This window comes from Lissotriton vulgaris, chromosome 6 (assembly GCF_964263255.1).
Source record: "Lissotriton vulgaris chromosome 6, aLisVul1.2, whole genome shotgun sequence".
In the NCBI taxonomy this organism is placed as follows: domain Eukaryota; kingdom Metazoa; phylum Chordata; class Amphibia; order Caudata; family Salamandridae; genus Lissotriton; species Lissotriton vulgaris.
In genome coordinates, this window is record NC_141694.1 from 600,147,002 (window position 1) to 600,172,969 (window position 25,968).

Below are 25,968 nucleotides of genomic sequence, written 5' to 3' on the forward strand. Positions count from 1 at the left end.
AGTAGTGGACCAAGTTGGGGCATGCCAGGCCGCCCCTGTCCCTCGGTTCCATAAGGAGTTTCTGCGAGAACCGGGGGCGTTTCCCGCCCCAGATGAAGGAAGTGATCTCTCGCTGGAGGCTCCGGATGCAGTGAAGCGGGATCGGGGTGGGCAGACACTGAAAAACTTACAAAATTTTTGGCAGAATCGACATTTTGACCGCGTTTAGGCGCCCCAGCCAGGAAATCATCAGAGGCCTCCATCTCCGGACGTCCTCCAGAACCACTTTACGACACTCCGTCCAGTTTACCGAAGACCAGGAGTCCAGATAGGGGTTCAGCGTGAGGCCCAGGTATTTAATTTGGCCCTCCGCCCACTGGTAGGGCACCGCCGCCTTCAGCGGTTGAAGCTCGTCAGCGGGTATAGTGAGGTTGAGCGCCCAGGACTTGTCGTGGTTTATTTTGAGGCCCGATGCCTGTTCATAGAGACACAGTACCTCGTGAAGCGCAGGCAAGGATTCACTGGGGTGTGTGAGAGTGAGGATCAAGTCGTCGGCAAATAGCGCCACTTTGTTGTCCCTCCCCCCGTGGGCTATTCCATGTATTCTGTGGTCGCGTCGTATCAGTGCCGCCAGTGGTTCCACCGCGAGGGCGAACAAGAGCGGCGAGAGCGGGCATCCCTGCCTCGTACCCCTATGTATTTGAAGCAGCGGTGTTAGTTGGCCGTTTACTCTGACCCTGGCTTGCGGCCCAAGGTACGGGGCCATAATGCTAGTTATCATTCTAGGACCTAGACCGAGCCTCCGGAGCACCGCTCTCAAGAAGGTCCAGTCCACCCGGTCGAAGGCCTTCTCCGCGTCAAGCGAGAGAAGGCAAGCCGGAATGTCCCAGTGTCGTGCCTTGCCCACCAGGTGTGCCAGTCGGCGTACATTGTCCGCCCCTTGTCGGTCCCTAATGAAACCCTCCTGGTCCGGGTCCACAAGCCCCGGCATGTAGGGGTCCAATCGCTTGGCCAGGATCTTGGTATAGATCTTCAGATCCGTGTTTAAGAGGGCGATAGGTCTGTAGGAAGCACAGAGCGCAGAATCTTTTCCGGGTTTCGGGATCAACGCAATCTCCGCCATTCCCATGTCGGAGGACGGGCCGGACGTTTCAGAGAAGGAGTGGTAAAGCCTGAGCAGATAGGGACGGAGCTGGGTTAGGAACACTTGATAAAAGATCAGCGGGAGGCCATCCGGGCCTGGGGTTTTCCCGGTGGGGAGGTCCTTAATGGCCGCCGAAATCTCCTCTTCCAATATGGGCTCCTCCAGTTCCGCAGCACAAGCCGGCGGTAACGGAGTCCCCTCGTAATCGTCAAGGACCGCCGCTCGCGCCTCCTGCGATGTGGGTGCCCCCGCGTACAGTGAGGTGTAGTAGGCCACAAAGGCGTCCTGTTTTGTCTTCTCTGTGACGGCTGTGGAGCCATCCTGACAGTGGAGTTTAGCGATATGGGCTCTGGCTGTTCTCGCTCTCAGCCGTCTGGCCAACATATGCCCTACCTTGTCTCCGCCCTCATAATATTTTTGTTTCAACGCTAATAAGGAGTACTCTGCCTTGTTAGTGCGTAGGAGACGCAATTGTCCCCTGAGGTTAGCTAGCTCCCTTCTGGACGCTAGGGAAGATCTAGTCCTGTCCCGTGTCTCCGCCTGCTTGATTTCGCCCGTAAGCTGAGATTCCAGCTTGTGGGTCTCCCGTCGTCTTGCAATCGCTAGGGACGTGATGTGCCCCCGTATGGTGGCCTTAAAGGCGTCCCATACTACCGGGAGGGGTGTCTCGGGCAGATCATTGACGGTGAAGTACGAGTCTATGGCTTCGCGGATGCTATTCGTGCAAAATGTAAAGCACGGCGCACTGCTTCAGTTAGAAGTGGGGTTTGTGGAAGGGTCAACGAAGGTTGAACAATTTAAGGTGCTCCTAACAGGTAACGCAACTGTTCTGATGCGTCCAATAGGTTTATGGGGTTGAGTGCGCTACTGGGGTGTAAGCGCATCCCTGTGGTGGGCACACTTGTGTGGTCCTGTGTGTATAGCAACAACACAGTAGATTCCAAAAGATTCAAAATGCCAAAGGTTTAGGTAGTTTTCGAATTTTAATTCAAGTTTCCATGTTGTGTATCATATTGTCATCATATGAAATTGTTAATGAGCTTTGTTCTCATCATTAAACATAGAAGAAGCTCCAATGCATTTCGGACCCACCGTCCTTTTTCAAGGAGCACTACAACAAAGAATATACAAACGACAAATCAATTCATTGTCTTTCTGTCTAAATCATAAATCACAGTAACTGCGTGACACTGTGCAAATTATGTGAAAAAAAAAACCTCATGCGCCCAAAACGGAAGAACGGTAAATAATCCATGTGTTAGAAAGAATTGAAGAAAAAATGAACTGGAGAGTGAGCGTGAGTTACACAACGGGTTTCATAAGTGGAACGAGTGGTGTGTTTAGAAAGCGTGTGAGGCGGGTGAAGCGTGAGTAACAAGTGGTATTTTAAGAGCGGGTTGAGTCGGGTGAAAAGCTGCTAGCAAGAGCATGCCAAGTGTTACCGGAGTTACCGGGTTAACACGAAAACGAGTGGTTTGAAACGGGTTAAGCGCGCCTGGCCTGGCCTCATGGCATAGAAACAGATCTGTTTCGCAAGAACACTGACCGCAACAATGCTTTGCTTTTCAGCAGCTTCCATCAGAATTCCCTCAAGAGACATTTACCTTACAGTCAGATGCTAAGGGTTACCAGGATTGTATCAGACCCCAACACCAGAACCAATCAAATTTTATCTATGGCATCTAGATTTCGTGACAGAGATTACCCTGATGCAATTCTTAAAGAGGCCATTGACCGAACCACAGCAATTCCCCGGACGGAGGCTTTGCAAAACAAACCCAAAACCAACAGTAACAGAATGGTACTCGTATCAAGGTACTCCACCTCTAGCAACAAATATAAGAAGATCATTTTAAAACACTGGCGAATTCTATCATCTGAACCAGACTTTGGCGAACTATTCAAAGACCCTCCCATTTTCGCTTATACCAGGCCAATGAACTTCAAGGAGATTCTGTCTAAACCTCAGCCCGAACTGATGCCAATACACCACACGGGTACCCGACCATGTCATCATTGCAGCAACTGCAATAATGTTATTAAAGGGAACACTGTCAGCCACCCCATGAGAGGCTTTAACATCAAGCTCAACGTGGACGCAACTTGTGATTCTGCTAATCTAATCTATCTTCTCAAATGTCCATGTGGCAAGACCTACGTGGGAAAAACTAGCAGGAAGATCAAAACCAGACTTAATGAACATAAGTCAAATATTCGAACCAGGAACATGAAATCCAACATTGCCATTCACTTCACCGAAGCCAACCACAATGTGGCACAGCTTAAATACCTAGTGCTGGAAATCGTCCCTAAGATCGAAGGGAGAGATAATAATAAAACTCTCTTACAGCGTGAAACATGTTGGATGTATAGACTGCAATCCCAGAAACCCTTCGGTCTCAATGACCGCACAGAATTAAGTTGTTACTTATAATATGCCCCCTTGGGCATTTCTTGATGCACCCGATCCTGTTTTGCTGCTGCCTGTTGTAACTGCATGTTTGTTCACGACACACCATTCTAAGATGGCCGCGCTTTACACTCCTCACACCCTAACCCCTTTTCCATGTCTACCATCCCTCCACTAACTCTTCTTAACTCCGCTTCCACTCCGCGAAGTTTGTCATCACTTGATCCGGAGACCGATGTGCACTATCTTTCAGTTTCACCAAGTAAGTCTGCCCTTTCCACCGCGTAACTTCTGTAATTTCGGCAACACTCTGCACGCTCTTGGCCAGGCGCGCTTAACCCGTTTCAAACCACTCGTTTTCGTGTTAACCCGGTAACTCCGGTAACACTTGGCATGCTCTCGCTAGCAGCTTTTCACCCGACTCAACCCGCTCTTAAAATACCACTTGTTACTCACGCTTCACACGCTTTCTAAACACACCACTCGTTCCACTTATGAAACCCGTTGTGTAACTCACGCTCACTCTCCAGTTCATTTTTTCTTCAATTCTTTCTAACACATGGATTATTTACCGTTCTTCCGTTTTGGGCGCATGAGGTTTTTTTTCACATAATTTGCACAGTGTCACGCAGTTACTGTGATTTATGATTTAGACAGAAAGACAATGAATTGATTTGTCGTTTGTATATTCTTTGTTGTAGTGCTCCTTGAAAAAGGACGGTGGGTCCGAAATGCATTGGAGCTTCTTCTATGTTTAATGATGAGAACAAAGCTCATTAACAATTTCATATGATGACAATATGATACACAACATGGAAACTTGAATTAAAATTCGAAAACTACCTAAACCTTTGGCATTTTGAATCTTTTGGAATCTACTGTGTTGTTGCTATACACACAGGACCACACAAGTGTGCCCACCACAGGGATGCGCTTACACCCCAGTAGCGCACTCAACCCCATTCGCGGATGCTATTCACATCGTCCGGGTCTCGGAGGACACCCGGTGGGAGGGTCCAGCGTCGCTCCCGAGGGCCGCACGCCAGGGGGTCCTGCAACGAAAGCTCCACATGCGCATGGTCCGACAGCGAGATATCCGAAATGGCAGCTTGCAGCGTGTCCCGAGCAAGGTCTAGGGAGGTGAAAATGTAGTCAATGCGCGAGTATGTCCGGTGGGAGTGGGAGTAAAAGGTGTAGTCTCGGACCCCCGGGTTGTGGTAGCGCCACGCGTCGACCAGTCCCAAGTCCGTGAACTGTGACCTGAGCGCAGAGGACATCGCTCCCGCGCCGCCACCCGCGTTGTCCCCGCGATCTATATCGGGGTCCCACACTAGGTTAAAGTCGCCACCCAGGATTGTACGCGGCTCGTCAGACTTGAAGTGGGCCCTCAGGAGTGACTGGAGATATTTGTCCTGCGACTGGTTGGGTGCGTATACATTACCCAGGGTGTATTGTAACCCCCCCATCTGCAACGCAGCCCGGATGAAGCGCCCACCACTGCTCTTGTATGGTTTGGTGGGCCCCTGCCTACAGCCCGCTCTACACAGGATCGCCACCCCTGCCGTCTTGGTGTCAGCCGATGCCCAGAATTGTGTGGGGTATCTAGGGTGTGCCATGCGCTTAGTGTCCCCCGTAGGAGATGCGTCTCCTGCAAAAATATGATGTCTGGGGAGTGATGGAGAAGGTAGCGCCATACCTGGTTCCTTTTGTTGGGGGAGTTCAGCCCCTTGACATTGAGCGATAGGATCTTTAGGGGCCTGGGTACATTCACTGCCATAACACTAGGGGGGATACTGCTGCCTTATCACCCAGCACCCTCCACCCCGCATGGGTGGGAAGAATCACCCCCCTCCGCCACCACTGCTGCAGCTCCTGATATGCATCTGCTAGGGTCTCGGGACTGCCACCCCACCCGAGGGCAGAAGAGGGGACAGCAAAGGGACAGTTCGGGAGAAAAGTAGGAGAAGTAGGCAGAGTGGGAAAACAAAGAGAACAGGAAGAGATAGGAATCACGACGGGCCAACAGGGCCCTAGCACAGTGTCCCATGTTCCGGACATCCTCTACCCGAGGGTTTGGATGATCTCAGGAATGTCACTTCCTACGGGACAGAGTGGGGGGGGGGGGGTTCTGTTGAGAATGAAGGTCCCGGTAGCCACGGAGCCCGTCTGCCCCGTTGCCTCAGGGCGGGTTCAGGGGAAGTGAGTCTAGTGTATCTCAAAAACGGGGAAGGTTGAATAACTTTTACAGGAGTACCTGGATCCAGCGACGGGGGCAAGGTCCTGCAGCAAAGGTCCGCCAGGGCGTATCCTCTCGATCACCCCCAGGGGCCCAACCGCTGGCCATGGCCTCGTCAGCCCCTCCGAGCCGCCTCTATTGGTCAGTTGACCCCCTGTAGAGATTCGGCAGGTTGTAGGGCCAAGCATGCGCTTCCCCCTTGTTGCCGGGGTGTGAGAGTACGCGCAAGCTGCAGGAATGCAGGTGGAGCCAGAATGCCCATCAGTAAGCGTACGGGCGCAGAAGTTCCTATTCCCGCACAGGTGGTTGTAGTGGCAGTTCCCTCGGCGACCGGTGGTCATCTAGACGTGGAGACTGGCTCATCGGGGGTCACGGTGTATGAGGCTTCGCGGGGTGCTCCTCGCGGTCGCTCTTAAGGGAGCGAATGTGGTCAATGATGTCTTGCTTGGCCTGGGATGTGGAGAGGTCGTCCTTCGGGGTCGTCCGGCGACGCCGGGTCACCGTGGTCCAATCCGGTCGAGCCGGGGGTCTCTCCTGTCGCGTGGGGTGAGATGGGCTATGTTCGGGGGATTCCGAGAGTCCAATCAGTTGCGCCGCCTCATTGTAGGAGCGGAGTGTCCTGCGCTTGTCACCCCAGCGAAACATCAGGGCGAAGGGGTGCCCCCACTGATAGGGGATGTCGAGAGCCCGTAGTTTTTCTGTCACAGGACGGAAGACTCTCCTTCTATGTAGCGTGTTAGGTGCCAGATCTTGGTAGATTTGGATCTTATGTCCTCCGAATTGCAGGTCCTGTTTGTCCCTTGCCGCTTTCATTATAGCCTCCTTCTCCGTGAAATAGTGTACTCGGGTAATTATATCTGGGAGAAGGCCCGTCCTGCCTCCCGCGCTGAAGACTCGATGTGCGCGGTCCAGAATTGGCAGGGAGGCCCCCTCTCCGCCTCGCACCTCGTGCAGGAGCTGAGCCGTGTAGGCCATGATGTCAGTCCCTTCCTTTCCGAGTGGTACGACACGGATTCGGAGGTTGTTGCGGCGCCCCCTATTCTCAAGGTCCTCCTGCTTGACCTGGAGCTCGATGTTTTGCTCCTCTAGGGCCACCACCCTCTGCCACAACTGCTCGACATCTTCAGTGCGTGTGTCGACAATTTTTTCAAGACCATCGACCCTGTCTCCCAGTTCTGTGACGTCTTTACGCATTTCCTTGACGCAGGTGTGCACCTCCGCCCGCAGGGATCCTATCTCAGATTTTAAGTCTGCCATGAAGGAGGACATGAAGGCCTGGGTCACCGGGGGAGAGTCGGTGACAGGTGGCGGCGTGTCTTCGTTTGGGGCCGACGCCCCCGCTTTGCCCCACATGGCCACCACCGACGTGCCCTTAGACGCCGTCGCCGGGTCCGCCTTGCCTCCTCCTCTGCCTCGGGTCATCGTCCACCCGGAGCGCAGTGTCCCTCGTCGCGGGCGCGGTTCCTCGATAGCGTCGCCGGGGTGTGGAGATAGTGCAGAGCGCCACCAGACCTTCACTCCCCACCCAAGCACTCCCCGGTGTGCAAGCTCGCTCTGTCCGCAAGACAGGGTGCAGGCCCGGGTCCTCTTGTCGCCACCAGTTCGCCTCACAGGTCAGCCCCCCCCCTCGGGCTCCGCGTGTCACTCCTTCCGTCCCTCTGGGAATGGCGTCTCCTTCGGGGAGTAGCTCTGGTCACCCCGGGGCCCACAGTCAGCGCGGGGTTACTCACTGGTCTGTCGCAGCCCTGGTCCCTCGCTCCAGCCCGGTCGGGCCAGCCCCGGGGGCACAGATGTCTGCGGTCGCAGAGGCCGGAGGGGTCAGGATGCCAAGCAGTGCCCAGTCCAGGAGCCTCACAGTGAGGTATTTGTACCTCCTTTAATGAATTATCAGATGTTGTGTACTCAGGAGCCTCAAGTCGGCAGGCGACGTGAGCAGTGGCCCCCGCCGCAGTCCAGCAGCGCCGGGCAGCAGTCCCCTGTCACCCCCAGTCGGGTCGCCAGGGCAGGTCCGAAGGGCTCCCCTCCTCTCGCAGGATGGGCCAGAGGGGCGTCTCGAGCGCTGGGTTGGAGGCGCTAGATGCAGCGCTGCAGGTCACCGCGGGCCTCGGGAACCGCCGCCAACTTAGGGTCAGGCAAGGCCAGCCGGCTCCGGCCCTCCGCTGCAGCTCACCCCAGGGACCCTCACCTCAGGGACGGGTGAAGGTGTTGGCCGGACGCTCCTCTCCTCCCCGCAGTCCCGCAGGGATTTCCCGCTGGCCTGGGGGGTCCAGTCCAACCCTCGGCGTCAGGCTAGTCTACAGCTACGGGGCGGCGCCATCTTGGCCTCATGTGCTGCCGGAGCGCAAGGAGGCTGCAGGTCGGCTCCCAGGCATGTATGGGCTCCGGCCCGGTAACCGGAGGGCACCCCGCGGGGTGGGACAGCACAGTCCGCGATCCCCAGCCGCTGCCAGGGCCCAGGGCATCCGCTGAGGCGCAGTCACCCAGGCGCCGGACCCCCGTCACAGGACCAAGATGGCGGGCGGGCCAGCCGGCGGCAAAACTTCCGAGCCCTCCGGTCTGTGCTCCCCGGTCTCCCTCGCTGGGTCCGTTTCGCCAGTGACTGCCCCACGCTCCAGGCACCAGCAGCTGTGCAGGTACTCCGTTCGGTGGCCCCCAAACGTCGCTGTTAAAGGCGTATGCAGGCAACCGGGCGACAGAGCTCGCCCGTGGCACGTCCGATCAAATAGTAGTCTTGGCCACGCCCCCCTCATGTATTGTTTTAATGTGGTGCAGTCCCACCACTTGGAGTTCTCCTGTTTCTTTAACCTTTCTAATTTCGTGAATTTGTCTTTGAGGCCCCCTTTCCGTGGTGGATTACCACTGGTTGAGGCTACGCATGTGGGCATTCCCTTTTCTAGGTTGTCAAATAGTTCCATGGCGGCTTTGTCTCTGTCCATCTTAATGATAACTAGAATTAGTATATTGGGGTAAGGTAGGCCGCATGGAGGTAGTATATCTGCACCAGGCGCAGTCGGGAGGACTTAGTCAGGGTACGTGGGGCCATAAGGGCGTCCCTCCAATCTGCCTCTTCTAGGGAGCCCACCCACCCATCCCTCCCATCGGGTGCGCAGTGTGTCTAAGGACGCGGGGCCATTGTTCACTAGGCAACGATAGATGCGGGATACTCCGCCCATACCCAGATTCCCCATCATCACTTGAGCTTCGAGCGGGCGGAACTCCGGGGGGGGGGGGGGGGGTGACTGGAGAGGGGAGGTGTGTATGGATGGCATGATGCAGCTGCAGGTATCTAAAAGGCTGGGCATGGGTAAGGGCGTGGCGCTGCTGTAGATCGGCAAAGGCACGGATATGGTCACCCACCCAGACGTCTCCAAGGACCGAGAGGCCGATAAGATCCCATCGACGGAAGCCATTTAAGGACGAGACATCCCGGAGCCAGGTACCGTGCCAGAAAGGTGTCTGTCGAGTAAGTTTACGGTCCCATCCCGTGTGACGTAGGGCGGCACACCAGGCCAGGAGGACCGCACTAGTGATTGGCGCCTTGGTGCGTGGCACCGGGCACCCATAGAGGAATGCCTGGATCTGTGGGAAATCTGTATCCTCTAGTTCCACGCGATACGCTGGGTCGGACCAGCCGCCCGCGTACCAGTCGTGGACGACTAGCAGTTTAGTGGCAAGGTAGTAGAGGTAGAGGTAGAGGTGGGGATGCGGCTGTGTGCTAGGGAGATCCGTGGCCGTACGCCACCCCAAAGTAATCGGGATAAGGACCCGTCGAGCTCGCGGAACCAGGTGCGCGGGAGGGGAATGGAGATATTTTGTAGGATGTAGTAAAGGAAGCGGGGAAGGACCATCATTTTCAACAGAGCGCTTCGTCCTTGGGGGTTGAGGGGAAGGGATTGCCACTTTTTAAGATCTGCCTCTTCCGGGTCACCAGGGGTGTGATATTGAGCGCCCATTCTAGCTCCAGCAGGAGGTCCCCCCATTTCGCCAGGAATTTAACCGAGTGATGTCTAAGGGGAATGGACGACTGCCAATCGTAGCAGTCTCGAGAGGGATGCAGCGGGACCAAGGTGGATTTGGCTGCATTGAGTCTGAGGCCGGAGACCCTCTCAAAGTCTGCAAGGATTTGCAGGCACTTGGGGCCCGAAGTCGCTGGGTCCGCCAGGTAGAGGAGCACGTCGTCAGTATAGAGGGCTATTTTGTCCACGTGGCTCTCGTTCCAGGTCCACCTCTTAACGAGGGGATCTTGCCAGATGAGCGTCGCCAGGGGCTCCATTGCTAGCGTGAACAGGAGTGGGGAGAGGGGACACCCCTGGCGTGTGCCTCTACCGATCAGGAAGGGCTCCGAGAGCTCCCCATTGACCAGCACCCGGGCCCTAGGGTTAGCGCATAGAATCCCGATGTGGCGGCGGAAAACCGGGCCAAAGCCCATCGCCTCCAGCACGTCCTGCAGATAGGTCCAGCCCACCTTGTCAAAGGCCTTCTCAAAGTCGAGGAAAAGGAGGGCCAGATAAGGGGTCAGGAGGGCACAGTGGGCCAAGGCTAAGTGAAGGCGGCGGATACAGTGACTGGTGCCCCTAGTCGGCATAAAGCCACATTGATCCGGGAGGACCAGATCCTGCAGGAGGGGCTTGAGCCTCTGGGCGAAGATCGTGGCAAAGAGCTTGATCTCGGTATTGATAAGGGAAATTGGACGGAAATCCGCGCAGATCTTGGAGGGCGGCTGGGTCTTGGGGATGACCACGATCGATCGTGGCCAGGTCTGATTCAGGGGGAAAGGAGCCATTTTCAACTACGTGTCGAAAGAGGCCCAACAGTCTGGGAGCCAGGATATCCCGAAAAGCGGCATAGTACTCCTGCGGGTACCCGTTCGGGCCAGGCATCTTACCAGGGTGGAGAAGGGGGATGGCCTGCAAAACCTCGTCCAGGATAAAGGGCTTCTCTAGGGCCTCTGCTGCTTCAGGAGCAAGGAAAGGGAGCAGGGCACCAGCAGTGTTCAGGAGGGTAGTCGGGGGCACGTCCGCCGGCCGCGCCGCGTAGAGGCGAGCGTAGAAGTGTGCAAAGGTTCCGGCTATGGCCACAGAGGTTACTTGGAGGGTGCCATCCAGTGCACGGACCTCTGGGATGATGCGGTGGACCTTTGGGTAAGAGACCAAGTTATGGAGAAGTTTGCCATTTTTGTCACCCCAGCCATACACCTGCACCACCGACGACCGCCATAGCATTTGGACTGAATCCAGTGAGAGCTGGCGAAGCTCTTCTCATATCATCGCCAACTGCCGGGTGAGGTCATCCCGTCCAGCAGAGGCTTGCTCTGCCTCCACTCGGGCAGCCTGGGACTCCAACTCCGCGAGCCGGGCCACTCGGTCCGTCCGCTTGGCGTGGACCAGCCCCCTCGCCACCCCGCCAATCACCGCCTTACCAGCCTCCCACAGGGTTCCCGGCAAGGGGACCGACCCCTCGTTGGTGGAAAAGTAGTGGGTTAGCTCCTGCCCCAGCGTGTCCACCAGTGCGGGGTCCTGCAGGAACCAAGCGTTAAGACGCCAGACCGCTCGCGGCCCCATCGGGGCCGAGCCAAGTCTGAGGGAGACGGGGGAGTGGTCGGACAGTCCTCGGGGCATGATTAGCGCTCCCGAGACCAGGGGGCAGTCAGTGGCCGGGAGCAGGAGGAGGTCAATGCAGGAATGGGTATGGTGGGAGGCCGACGCGTAGGTATATTGTGCTTTGCGGGGATTCCAGACTCGCCACACGTCACAGAGCCCCAGAGCCGAGGCCCAGCTCGATAGAGCTGCTGCGGAGGAGACCCGGGTCACCAACTGGGTACCGGTCGTGTCCCGGGGGTGCATGACGGCGTTAAAGTCACCACCGACTATCGTATGGCTGTGTGGTAAGGAGGTGAGAACCTGTGTGAGGCATCGAAGCGTCGGGGACAGGAGGGCGGGCGGGATGTAGAGATTCAGGATATTCAAGGGGCAGCCCTCTACCACGCCTGATATCGCCACGTATCGTCCCTGTGGGTCAGCGTACGCCTTGACCAGGGTAAAAGGGAGACCTCTCCTGAGCAGAATTGCCACCCCCGGGATCCACGTAGAAACCTAGAATGCCAAACCGTCGCATAGCCATATCGGGCCAGGAAGTTGCATTGCGTTCCTAGTGTAGTGTAGTTCCTATTTTCCCAATAGGCCCTGCGCATTGGAATAACATAAACAGTAGTATCGACGTAGAAGTGCGGATCTTCCAGGCCTCCACTGACTATGCTAAACTTAATTGGGTTTGTTACCAACTAGCTCAGAGGTCACTGGAAACTTTCTTGACTGAATAGGAAGTGATCAGCTTCCCTGGCACAGCCAAGAAGGGATTCAGTTTTCCAACAACCGTGCAACATGACAACTTTGCTCCTCAGATAAGTCAATCTCTAGGGTCGTGGGAAACAATAGACAGTTATTTTACTGAGTCAGTTGTTGTGCAGATTACTTTCACAATATGTAGAGAATAGAGAGACGGGCGTTGTCAATAAAGGGTATTATTTATTGAACAGTCTTTCTTCTCGTACAAGAGAAATGAATTGCCACAATTGCAAGACTTCTTATTATAAAAAGTACGTACAGTAAAATGAGTATTGCGAAATAATACTGTAAAAGCATTGATATGGTTTCTTAGCCATACAATGGTTTAAAATGAATAAAACATATATACATTCATATATACATTAGGCTAAAATACTCAACTGTTGCTTCTAACTACGCCTACCCCAGTGTACCTGACCTAAGCCTAATACTTGGGAGGGGAGTAAGTAAGTAGCTTTAAGTTAAGTTGGTTTTGCCAAGGTTTGCTTCAAGAATTCTCTCTAAGGGTTTAGTCAACACCATACCTCTGGAATAGAATGATGGAGGTCTGGTATCTCCTTCAGGGAACTCAATATCCCAGTCACTCGCAAGAGTGGGCTGGAAACGCCGGAGCTAGATTTTCTTGGCAAGAGAAAAGACAGCGTCTCTCTCAGCGCGTCGAGGAGGAGGAGGAGGAGGGGCAGCGTCCGCGGGCAGCTTGCATCTGCTGGGCTCTTGCAGGGGACGGCTGTTCAGCTCCTGTGTTCACCACACAATCGTTCGCTCGTTAGCAGCGATAGCAGTAGCGATAGTGTCAGCATTAGCTTGACAGCGATAGCTTCAGCATAACAGCAGCAGCGATGATATCATCAGCATTTGCTTAAGGCAATGTTGGTAATATTTATACCTGAAAGGTGCCTTGTTTGACGTAAGTTTTTGGACATAAGACGTCAATAAAGATGTCACTAGGAAGTGATCAGTGAAGTCTATCAGTGCTCATTAGAGTTCTATTACTAATCAAAACATAGCAAGCGGGGCTTTCCCAGGTTGCTGAGTTTTTATCTTGTTGAAGAACTCGGAGTGTTAATCTAGGAATCTTAGATAGTAACTTCTGCTATGTCATTGCACTAATGAGCTGCAAAGGAAGTTGCAGAGGAAGCAATTCTGAAATGTGGCTCTGTTCGTGTGAGGCCAGAGACGAGTTTCTGAATATTGCATTTGATCGGTTATGCCAATATAAGGAATAAATGGATTTATAGCCGTATAGGGGCATAAGGTCACAGTATCGATCAGGGTCCTAGATTAGAATGCGACACCCACTCCACGAATTTATGTCCATCAAATTACTAAAACTAGAGCAATAAGATGCATGTGTAACATTGCCCACCCCAAAATACATATATGCATTTGAAATAGGCGTATTTGAAATACGTGAAAATATAGGTACTGTACGTCTTTGAAGCATAGCAATCATTCAAAATTATAGCCTATGCAATCAATGAACGATTATGCAAAAAATTACACATGAACTATCTCTGAATACAGAAAAGGGCGGCGAGATAATTTCATCACATATAAATACATTGCAGTAAAATGTGCTAGAGGCTGGTCGAAAGTCATCATGTCTCTAGATGTACCTAAATAGAAGTCGAAGCTCCTGTTCTCTATGAATAGTTTTACTTTAAGCAAAGAATTTTCGTGCCAGAAAAAGGTGAATATTTTAAAAAGTGTTCAATTCAAAAGAATTCTTGGTGAATGGGGGAATAGAGTTCCAACGCTTTTAGCAGTTTTTGTTGTTCAAAACTGAAGGCCGAATTCAGAGTTCATGGGAACGCTGTGTGTCGGAATGCTTCTCTAAAGTTATTGTTTCTGTTCGGGTGAGAACATCATATCAGATAGGCTCTCAAAGAATTGGTCTACAAAATCAGGTGACAGTTCGACCAAATTCGGTAGTGCTGTAACTTGGCAGGTGTGAGAATGATTGCTGTCATCAAAGGCTTGATCAGCAATGTTCACAGAAGGTCGTACCTGGGTGATGTTGCTTTTGTCACTCGCTCCACTGTTACCACCTAGTCATAGTACAGGAGTCTCAACGAATGCCGTCATCAGGATTGGTAGCCGCTGGGGACAACACAATGCGTGATCCGTTATCGGACTGAGCAAAGTATCGATATCCATTGGTACTGCTGATGGAAGTGCAAGACAGGTGTCCAACACGCACTCATCTCCGCATAGCATACATCGTAGTACAGGTAAGATGCAGTTTTGCCATATCGGTCTGAATGAAAGGAACCAGGTCATGTTTAGATCTCTCAGCCTGGCCAATCCAAGGACTCTAGTTATTCTGTCCCGGTAGCGCACTGCTAGGATTGTTTCTTCCATTCCCATAGGAGTCATGTCTGAGCTTTGGCTTGCCATATCGGAGCAGGAGGGTCAAAAATAAAATCCCTACTACAAGTCCCAAAAATAGGGGTATGCCGCCAAAGACTGAATGGACGAAATTGGGAACGATTCCCAGAATTGCTTGAAACGGTGTTAGCAGTCCCGTAAAAATCGTCTTAAATATGCCTGGGATGCCTATGGCACTAGACATGTTAAGGAGTTGGCTAAGCATTTCTACGAAATGCACGGGGCAATTTGTTGATAAAAGGTCATGAACCTCCGTAGCTGTCCTTGCAACTAGGAGATCATACGTCTCTTTTGATGACGTGATGGGCACTGTTGTCTGCAAAAGCACAGACTTCATTTTGCTTAAAGTATCAATTCGTATAGAAGAGAAATTCAGACGAGGCCAGACGGGAGTCTCTATGTCTCCAGGGCCACTCGGAAACAATGCTTGCATACAGCATTTGACCATGGAAGTTACGCTTACGAGATACGCTTTCCCTGGCAAAAGGCCACAACATCTGTGATCCGTTCTAAGAATGTAACTCCCATTCGCGAGTTGCATAAAGAAAGGCTCTATCTGCGTTGCAGGTGTGACAAGCTGGTGGCATGAAAGGTTGTTAGAATTACCTTCACAGGCTCCGTGTAAATTAATACCCTGGCACAAAAGTATACCGCTTAGTGAACGTTTACAGTTTTCACCACTAAGAAATACATTTTTGTCGCTGTCACTGTAGCATGAACATGTGTATGGTAATTTCCATGTTGACTTAACATATCCTTTACCCGATCGTTCATACTGGCCAGTAGGTATGTATTCAAGGCACTTTTTAAATCGGAAAGTTGTTATCAGAATTGTGATAATTCCGTGTATTATCCATTCAATGACAGGACTTTCTGACATTGTCAATGGTAATCTCTCAAGTTTTTCGATGCTCAGGATTTTATAGTCTGCTCCTTTCTGTGCCAAGCTGATTTGTTTATTAGTAAGGTTAAAAATGGAAAGCAATGACGTTGTGTTGATTAAACGCCAAGGCACATAGCCTGAACGAAGATTTTGCAGCGTCCAGCCTAATTGTCCAATAGAACGTAATTGCGACTGGCCATACTGTAACATTAGCAAGTCTCTGTCTATTATATCAAAGGCAGAGGATACAATATTGTCCAACGAATATATTTTGGAGGACAGTCATTAACCCATTGTCCACTACAGAAAGTGATTTTTCCAAATTAATACGATAAATTTCTCGTATTTTTTCAGCTGTTTCAATTTGTGTGACTTTCCAAGCCTCGTTGTATACCGCATAGATACTGGTCGCTATGAAACACTTTTGACACTGTTTGCGTGGTCCCATAATAAAATCGCGCAAATCAGCACCCTCTTTAAGTAAAGACAAGTGTTGCTTAATTTCAGCCAGTGTGGATGATCCTAGCCATTCGAGGCAGAGTTTACCTACACTCTATGTTGTTACTATCCCTGGATGTTGTCTCTGGGAGTATCTAGGGTCTTGTCTGGTCATTTTTAACCCCTGTGTTTTATTCAAGAATCTATCTTGACAGTTGTTTGTGTCAGTAGGCCAGATTAACCACTTTTTCCAATCAGGATGTGTTCTGTTTAAATGTAAAATTTTAGATACGTCTATCTCAATATCTGTTGTTGAATTCTCATTTATTGGCTTTGGAATAGACGGTTTGTTAAGGTCTTTAATCTTAGCTAGGCCAAGACAGGATGTTTGGTGAATTGTGTCATTTAAAAACATCATTTGTTCTGGGATCATGCAGGCTCGAAAAAGTGCTTCTAGGCCTTGTACCTGCCAATCTTTTGTACCCCAGATGGTTTTTGTTTCAATGTTCTTTTTCCAATAATCAAAACCAAATGTCATCATTTTTTCATAAAATGCTTCTGAGTATATCAATTTAGTATTTGTCAGCATTGTTTTCAATCCTGTTTTATCTAACAGTTTATAATTAAACGTTTCTGCATCACTGGTGTTAAACCCTGAGAAGTACTTGAATTTCTTAAAGAATGTTTTAGAACTGCTTTTAGGTGGTGTAGCACAATGTTCCCATTGGTTATACTTAAAAACATTTCTAGGCTGTGCAGATTTGTGCAAGTAATGATCGCCATAATGTGTGAAGCAGAACATCTGTTCATAACTAGACGAACCTTGTAAATAATCATGTTCTGTGAATCTAGCTGACATTACTAAATCAGACATCATGTTATTAATACTTTCAAAGTCCCAATCATCAGAGAACGTACTAGGTTTTACAAAGTCACTTGAGGAAACCTTGAGTTGGTGAGGATACTTCAGGATTTCGACCGGACCATAGATCTCATAGTCAGTTTTCTCCCATACTACCCCACCGGGTATTGGAATGGCTGTGACATTTACTGTTGACAGTTCTCTTTTCTTCACGTGGGATGATCTGTGTGGTTTGAGGACTAAGTTGATGTTCTGACTTGCTGTGTCCATTGTACTATATTTTCCCTCAATGAATTTTCCCAAACAAACTACCATGATGAGCCAAAGCAGGAGGAAAAATACACCTAGACCGAACCAGAACTCTAACCATGGTGAAACGAGATAAATTTCCTTTAGTTGATGAAAGAGTTCTGTTGCTTTTTCTTTAAAAGTCTTTCTTGTTTCTGGCATCACTTCGGGGTTGCTTTGATCCTCGGAAAAGTTGTCGAAGTCGATGAAATAGCCAGAGGCGGTTCTGTCAATTGTCGGGATTGTTCTTTCAATTTGTCTTTCGGTAGCACAATCTGTGTCTCAAGAGGCATGAGTTCCATGGCATTATTGCATAGTCCCTCTCTGTGCACTGCAGGCTGATCGAATGTGATTAGTCTTTCAGTTTGAACCTCTTGGATTGTTGCAAGTTTGGGTATTCTGTTGTTTCTTGGGAGTCCACTGGGCCTACTGTTGATTATAGGCCACATGCTTGTGGTTTTACCAGGTCGATTGATACAACTCTGTTCTCCTTTTTACCAGCAAGGGGCAGTAGTACTACTGATCTTGTTCCGGTGACTGCCAAGACAGGTACTGCTTTTCTGTAAGAAGGCCCAAATTCCTTCTTCACCGCTATTTTTTCTCTGACTAGATCCCCAATCTTTGGAATCCAGACAGGCCTTGCTGGGGCTGTTGCTTGTGGTGCCTCGTCAGTGGTAGCTGGCTGTTGCTTTAACTTTATGTTGCTTAAGGATTTTCTTGTTTCATTCAAGTCCTGTAAAACAGCCAAACGATCTTTGATGTCAAAGTCTGTTTTCTTATCTTGTACCACTGATACCTGACTATCTAAGTCCTGAACTCGCATTCTAGTTCCGAACAATAGTTCGTAGGGGCTGAAACCTTTTAGAGAATTTCTTGGCAAATTATTAAGACTGATCTGGACACTTATTAAATGTTTGACCCACCCAGCACCCAAACCTAATACCTTTGCTGTTATAGATTGCTTTATGTCCCGTTTTTTTCTTTCTACCACACTGTTCCCTTCGGGGTGTGACGGACAAGAATACCGCAACCCAGCTCCCATGCTGGCCATGGCCTCCTTATAAGCTCGAGAGCTAAAAGCAGGACCCTGGTCAGAATGGAACATGGCAATTGCATATGTGCCGATAAAGACTCGCAGATCTTTTATAACCGTTCAGGCGTCAGCCGAGCGCTGGAGGCCACATTTTGTTTAAGTGTGTTTAGCCTTAATTATGTACAATGGGACGCGTTTCTCTTGTTTGATAGCGCGGATAGATTGCCTAATGCTTTCTATTAGGGCTTCTGACACTACACTTGCCGGTTCTCCATTGCAATCTCTATTGCAGTCTTCACAGTTTTTTGCAAACTCATGAATACCTTCACTCATTTCCGGCCACCAGTACTCTGATTCTAATTCTCTCAGAGAATCCCTGATTGTTTGGTGTCTCAGACCCAACCCCATATGTGCTTCCTGTAATAGGAAACCTCTCCGGTTCCTGTTTGGAATTACCCTATCCCCCACTCCAGGGATTCGAGCAAAAGGAATGGAGTTTGCATCAATTACGTATGCATAATTGAGTGGATAGTTCACGGGTAGTGCTGCACAGTCGCCTTTTACGGACGTTTTGACTGCCAGCATGGTTTCCCCGTCTATGTATTTTTTCGCACGCTTTTTTGTGGCTACTGTAGCCGGTTTAGTTGCTTCCGCTGTGGCTGTATTAGCCAATGAATTCCCTGCAACATGAACGCCATCACGTTGAAGACTCTGTGCGTGTATCACGTGAGTCTTTTGTAGTTCTTTCTGTAAAAGAACTACCTGTTTCCAGAGCAATTTATGCTTTATTGTGGCACCTGTGTCATCTTTGTAATCGTTTTCAATCCAGCTCTGCAACTTATTATTGTAAGAGTTGACGCAAAAATGAGAATCGGACACAATTAGTGTCGGGAATTCACGTTCTGCATTTTCGAGCGCCATCTTTAAAGATCTGATTTCAGCTCTCTGAGCCGAACAGTACTTCACTGATTCAGTTTTTGTTATTTTCGGTCTGAATTTACCACTCAGCCAGCGACCTTTAACAATCGCGTAGGCTGCATCGTAGGATTTGTTCTCTACGTTGAAATGCTGTACAAATCTATCTGTATAGATTATACAGGCGTACTGTGGGAGAGGCAGAAGTTCGATTGGCAGAGGATATTCTTCTTCATATTCTAAATCATTCAGTTTTTCGAATTGTGGGGCGAAATAGTATTTCACATCTTCTGCTCCATGAGAATCTACACACTGTATCCATTTCGGATCCAGTGACACTGTAGGCAGGTTTACTGGGCTGAATAGCGCCTCGAAGGCGGATTCCCCTGTGAGGATATTAATCCTTTTGCCGTGTGCTAGTTCTCTTTCATTAGCTAATGCAGTTTCTACTGCTTTCACAGTTTTTTCTGTTGGACTGAATGTTTTTTCTGCTTGTGTGTACAAGTGTGATTTAATTGAAATTGGTACCTTTTCTCCTTCATTAGAGGTCAGGTACGTGAATCCGCATCTTCCTGGGATGGCTCGAATTACAAGATCGCGTGTGTTGTCACGTGTATCTAATTTTTGTTTTTGCTAACATGTCTGTTTGCAGTGATCTCAAAATTTCTGTGTTTTTGAGTCCAGGTGATTTGTTTAAAATCAGGTTTGATTAGTTCGTAGAGAGGTTTAACCCTCTCTGCGTAATTTAGAATGTAAGTTCGTCCGAAATTCAGAAAGCCTAGAATCGATTGTAAATTCTTCAGCGTTTTTGGAGCTTGGAGTACAGCGCATTTCTCTAAGAAGTTGTCCGCTAGGCTTTTTCCTTCACTTGATATTTCGTATCCTAAGAATAGTACTGTCAGATGGGCAATTCGAGACTTTTTAAAGTTGAATTTGTAACCCTCTGCTGCGAACCCAAGTATAATGGTGTTCACTCTTTTCAAGTGAGTATCCAAGTCGTCGTCTGTGAGATAGATATCATCTACGCAAGATAATGCCTCATCATCATATATTTGTAGTAACTCTGTTACTCTAGCTGAGAATAGTCCTGGGCTGTTCTTGAACCCCTGTGGGAGCCTACAGAAATTTTTCTGAGACCCCATTATTGAGAAAGCGGTCAAGTACCTACTTTCTGGTGCAATATTTTGACAAAAGAAACCATTAGATATGTCTAATGTCGTTTTATATTTTTTCCTTACTATGTTGTTCATTAGTGCAGCACTATGCGAATTTTGTACTGCAAAAGTTTTACAACATGCATTAAGGTGTCTGTAGTCCAAAACTAGACGATATGAATTGTCTGGCTTGGAGACAGGAAACAAAGGATTGTTCATTTGAGAGGTGCATGTTTCAATCACCCCCTGGTATTCAAGTTGATCTAAAATCTCCCTGACTTGTTTTTTAGCTTATTGTTTAATTGGATACTGCCTTTGGGCAGTCGGTTCACTTTTTAACTGGATTTTGTGAGGAGGAGAGTCCTCATCCCATCCTACATGATTTTTATATAATGCCGGTGCCTGGGCTACTGCCCATTTCCTTGCATAAGTATATTTTTTGTGAATCGGAATGTGATTCGAGAAGGCAGGCATAATCATTTCTTCGCCACGAGGGCACTCCCTAACAAACTCTGGGGGCCAATCTTTTTCAGCTAACAGAATATCATAGCCTTTTGAGAGTTTATCCCAAAATAGACCCTTTATTTTCCTAGTCTTATCACCCTCTATACGCAATGTTATCTCGTATATCTTATGGGGCTCGCTAAGTCTGGTGTCGGCAGTTTCTACCTGAATGTATTCATTCGTGTCCACTGTCTCCAGATGACTCATCAAAATCTTGCGGGCTATAGTGATTTCTGCTGCACTGTCTAACATTGTCTGTGCCCACTCCCCGTTTTTCAACTGTGTCCTCAGTATTCTCGGCATGGTTGATTACTCTAATACTGGCTACCTTCTTTTTCGGAAATTGAGATTTTTTACTCTGAGCAGGTTCCTTGTCTTTGGACTTGGTGTGCTCTCCTGGGTCTGACCGTCCTCTTCTTTCTGATTTCTGCGAAAAAGATCGAGAGGGACGTGTAGCAATACTTTGATATCTATCAGGTTTTTTCAAATTATCCCTATTTCTAAGGTTGTATCTTTTCTCAGAGGGTTCCCGCTGGGGAGTCTGGTGTTCTCGAGTCGGAGTTCTTTCCCTCCGTCGAGGAGACCTTCCTCTGGACTGGAAAACTTTTTCTTTGGGAGTGGATTGTTTATTTCCATCCCAGCTCTTTTTAGGAGTGTTTGAATTATTTTTAATAAATCATTTTTCAGGATTTTCGAGCAGTTGGGGCTTCACTGGTTTCCCACCCAAGCTGTCTCTACCTAATTCTTCATAGCATTTCTCTATGATTCTGGCAAGCTCAATTGGTTGATCTGTTATATCTGTTTCCCTCAACTTCTGGCGGATCGCCACAGATGCTGCTTCTCCCTTAATATTGGCTAATAATATAGCCGCGACCCGCTTGAAGTCTTTCAGTAATTTCATACCAAGAGTTAAAGCAGGTTCTGGACCTTGTTCATTCTGAATCTGTTTTAGCACTTCTGATATTACTGCCATAGACGGAACACCATGTGTTTTTGTGTAAATGGAAGCAAAGACTGTACCCCAAGTGTCACAGTCCTCTGTGTGGTGCGACCCCCATAGGAAGGCAGATGGTCAAGATCCTGTGTTTCTCAATAGGGGTAGTATTCGGAAATACTGCCTCTATTTGAGTGATTTTCTGCGCTAACCAGAAAGGAATTTGTTCCCGTTTTACGGGTGTTTTACCAAGACATGACTGTATGTTCTGTGGTGTAATTTTATTAGTGTTCCCCTGATGAGGGGTCAGCTGTGGTACATTAACAGCTGTTTGGACTGTAGCAGTCCGCATTACATATTGGACTAATTGCCTATGCATTTTAATTAATGTTTTTAGCTGTACTAACAGCTCTTCTTTTGATATTTTTTCAATGTCCGGATGTGGTGTGTAGCTGGCTAGAACCGGCCACGTTGCTCCGGGTCTACCTAGTGGACCGAGCCTGGTAATATGATCATTATGTTTTAGGGCGCCATTAAACCAGAGCAGGTGCTCTTGGAATTTTAATGGGATTTCAATCTCCTCGAAAGGAGCGTACTCTCCCGGTGGATCCTCTATTTTATAATAGTGGAACTCATGTGTTGCGTCGTTTGCCGCTGGAAATTTTATCCATGAATAAAATACCTCTGTTGCCGATATTCGTGTGCCTCTATCACGAAGACGACTGTGCCACCTTGTGTGGTCAGTCCATTTACTATACGTTTTTTAACGTTATAGATTTTCTTAAATGTGCCGGGATGATTATTGCACCCGGTTCAGTAGTCCCTGTATTGGTGGGACCCTGCTGAGTCGCATTTACTGCACCCCCAGTGGTTCCGTTTTCTCCTGGCATTGTGTAAATGCAAGGTTTTCAGAGCAGGTCTTCAAGGAGACAAAGATTAGGTGCACAATATGTTGGAACACTGTATCCTTCAACGTTGAATAAACCAGAGCTTTACATAGGAATCTCTTCCTACTAAGGTCGGGCGGATTTTAACCTTTCACCCACTCCAGACGTCTATTGGAGTATTTACGGGAGAAAGGGGTCTGTGTGAAAAATGCACGACTGAGTTACTCTAACGTCTTGCGTTAGTTTATCGCCTTACCAAACCTTTGGGCGCCATGTAGTGTAGTTCCTATTTTCCCAATAGGCCCTGCGCATTGGAATAACATAAACAGTAGTATCGACGTAGAAGTGCAGATCTTCCAGGCCTCCACTGACTATGCTAAACTTAATTGGGTTTGTTACCAACTAGCTCAGAGGTCACTGGAAACTTTCTTGACTGAATAGGAAGTGATCAGCTTCCCTGGCACAGCCAAGAAGGGATTCAGTTTTCCAACAACCGTGCAACATGACAACTTTGCTCCTCAGATAAGTCAATCTCTAGGGTCGTGTGAAACAATAGACAGTTATTTTACTCAGTCAGTTGTTGTGCAGATTACTTTCACAATATGTAGAGAATAGAGAGACGGGCATTGTCAATAAAGGGTGTTATTTATTGAACAGTCTTTCTTCTCGTACAAGAGAAATGAATTGCCACAATTGCAAGACTTGTTATTATAAAAAGTACGTACATTAAAATGAGTATTGCGAAATAATACTGTAAAAGCATTGATATGGTTTCTTAGCCATACAATGGTTTAAAATGAATAAAACATATATACATTCATATATACATTAGGCTAAAATACTCAACTGGTGCTTGCAACTACGCTTACCCCAGTGTACCTGACCTAAGCCTAATACTTGGGAGGGGAGTAAGTAAGTAGCTTTAAGTTAAGTTGGTTTTGCCAAGGTTTGCTTCAAGAATTCTCTCTAAGGGTTTAGTCAACACCATACCTCTGGAATAGAATGATGGAGGTCTGGTATCTCCTTCAGGGAACTCGATATCCCAGTCACTCGCAAGAGTGGGCTGGAAACGCCGGAGCTGGATTTTCTGGGCAAGAGAAAAGACAGCGTCTTTCTCAGCGCGTCGAGGAGGAGGGGCAGCGTCCGCGGGCAGCTTGCATCTGCTGGGCTCTTGCAGGGGACGGCTGTTCAGCTCCTGTGTTCACCACACCATCGTTCGCAGCGATAGCAGTAGCGATAGTGTCAGCATTAGCTTGACAGCGATAGCTTCAGAATAACAGCAGCAGCAATGGTATAATCAGCATTTGCTTAAGGCAATGTTGGTAATATTTATACCTGAAAGGTGCCTTGTTTGACGTAAGTTTTTGGACATAAGACGTCAATAAAGATGTAACTAGGAAGTGATCGTCTATCAGTGCTCATTAGAGTTCTATTACTAATCAAAACATAGCAAGCGGGGCTTTCCCAGGTTGCTGAGTTTTTATCTTGTTGAAGAACTCGGAGTGTTAATCTAGGAATCTTAGATAGTAACTTCTGCTATGTCATTGCACTAATGAGCTGCAAAGGAAGTTGCAGAGGAAGCGATTCTGAAATGTGGCTCTGTTCGTGTGAGGCCAGAGACGAGTTTCTGAATATTGCATTTGATCGGTTATGCCAATATAAGGAATAAATGGATTTATAGCCGTATAGGGGCATAAGGTCACAGTATCGATCAGGGTCCTAGATTAGAACGCGACACTAGGAGGTGGGTCTCTTGGAGAAGAAGGACGTCCGCCGCATGGCGGTGTGCCCGCCCGGAGAACAGCTGTGCGCTTAATACGGTCAACGAGACCATTGATGTTCCAGGAGAGAACTTGGAGGGGTCTAAGCAGCGTGTATGCCATTAGGCGAGGGGGGATATAGGGGATCAGGGGACACAAGGGGGCGCACCCAGAAGGAGAGGGCCAGCAGCGCCGCGCCGAGGCAGAGGGAGGTCAGCGAGGCTGGTTAGCAGAGCGGGGGCACCGGGGTCCAGGCAGTGATCAGGGGAAAGGGGGCAACCCCCGCGGCCGCCCACCTTGTCGGCCCATAGGCCTCCATAGATAACAAAACATCGGGCAGCAGGAGGTGTGTGTCATGAGTGGATCTACCCACCGCACTTCGTCAAGAGGAGGAGCTGCAGCCATCCACCCGCAGGTAGCACCAACAAAGCCAGAGGAGCGGTTGAACAGAGCTAAACTAAAAAGCGGCCCATAGGCGGCTGAAAACAATAAACCAGTGGGAGTCAACGGACCCCGCCCCCCCAGATACCCCCAACTCCCCCCACCCTACACTTCAAAACAGGAAGCATCTGTCGCCTCAAAATCCAATTAAGCAGAGGAAACACAGCTAAGGGAAGATACTAAACTTAAAACGGTTAGTAGGGAGCAGTAGCACCAATGAAGAGTTTGCTAAGTAGGTCTCCCCTCCACATTGCCAGATAAATGGCAGCAGCTTTAGACATTAGAACTTCAAAGGTGAGTATTGGTAACAGTCTCACAAGTGACAGAAAAGGATGGGGTAGCAGAAGGAAGAAGAAGACTGAGCAAGAGCACAGAGTAAGAGAGCCTAGACAGTTCAGGTTCCTGCCCCCATGGGGAGCCCCTCTGGACATCCAGCTCTCCAGGCGGTGAACAAGGCTCGGGCAGCCGGTCCAGGCAGAGCTGGCCGGTCGGGTTCAGCCAGCGAGGAGCAAACAGTAAGTGGCCCTGGTTCAGGCCTCCGCATCAGTTGGGGTTCCCCGGATCACAGGACTTCCGGACAAGTCCGATTCCGATCTTGCCCTCCTTAGGTCTGCACTCGACTCAGAGGTCCGATCGATGACAACCAAGGAGGAGGACACGCCAGGGGGGGGGGGAGCCCGAGTCTGGGGCAGAGATGAGGAGCGACGGGACCCCATTCCCCCCCCCCCCCCCCCCCCCCCCCCCCCCTGGCGAGTGAGAGGCCTCTGGTCGACGGCGGCCCCGCCTTCGGGAACCAGTCCAGCGTCGCCGCGGCTTGGGCATCTCATGGTCTAGGCGGGGCATGGGCCCCCGGACAGGGGACAGAGCCTGCCCAGGCAGAAGGGGACGCTCCTCTGAGCCAGGTCCAGGCCGCCTGCGGGCAGTCAAAGAAGAAGGTCTTGTCTTGGAAATGGACCTTAAGGCGGGCCGGGAAGAGGAGACCATAGCGCAGCCCCAGTGCCCTGAGCTTTTGCTTGACCTCGTTGTAGGATCTACGCTGGGATTGGACCTCCCTGGAATTGTCCAGAAAGATAATTATTTTAGAGTTCTGGAAGTGCAGGGGGCCCAGATCCCTGGCAGCCCCCAAGATGGCGTCCGGGTCCCGGAAGTTGAAGATACGGAGGATGAAAGGGCGGGCAGGGGCTCCGGGGGGCTGCTTAGGCGCCAGGGAGCGGTGGGCCCGTTCTATCGCGAATCAGGGGGAGAGCTTCTCCGCAGGCATCCACGAGCGGAAAAGGCGGGTTTTAAATCAAAAAGGGAACAAGGCTGGAGAGAGCATTGTTCCTGTTAGCAGACAGGTTGTGATTGTTCGAGCAAAATGAGCATAGC

General features: G+C 49.6%; 1 protein-coding gene across 1 annotated transcript in view; it reads left to right on the forward strand.

Annotated features, from left to right (window-relative positions):
* Positions 1-25,968, forward strand: part of USP45 (ubiquitin specific peptidase 45) — a 2,087,971-nt gene that overhangs the window by 20,676 nt on the left and 2,041,327 nt on the right. The gene's annotated exons all lie outside the window — the stretch shown is intronic.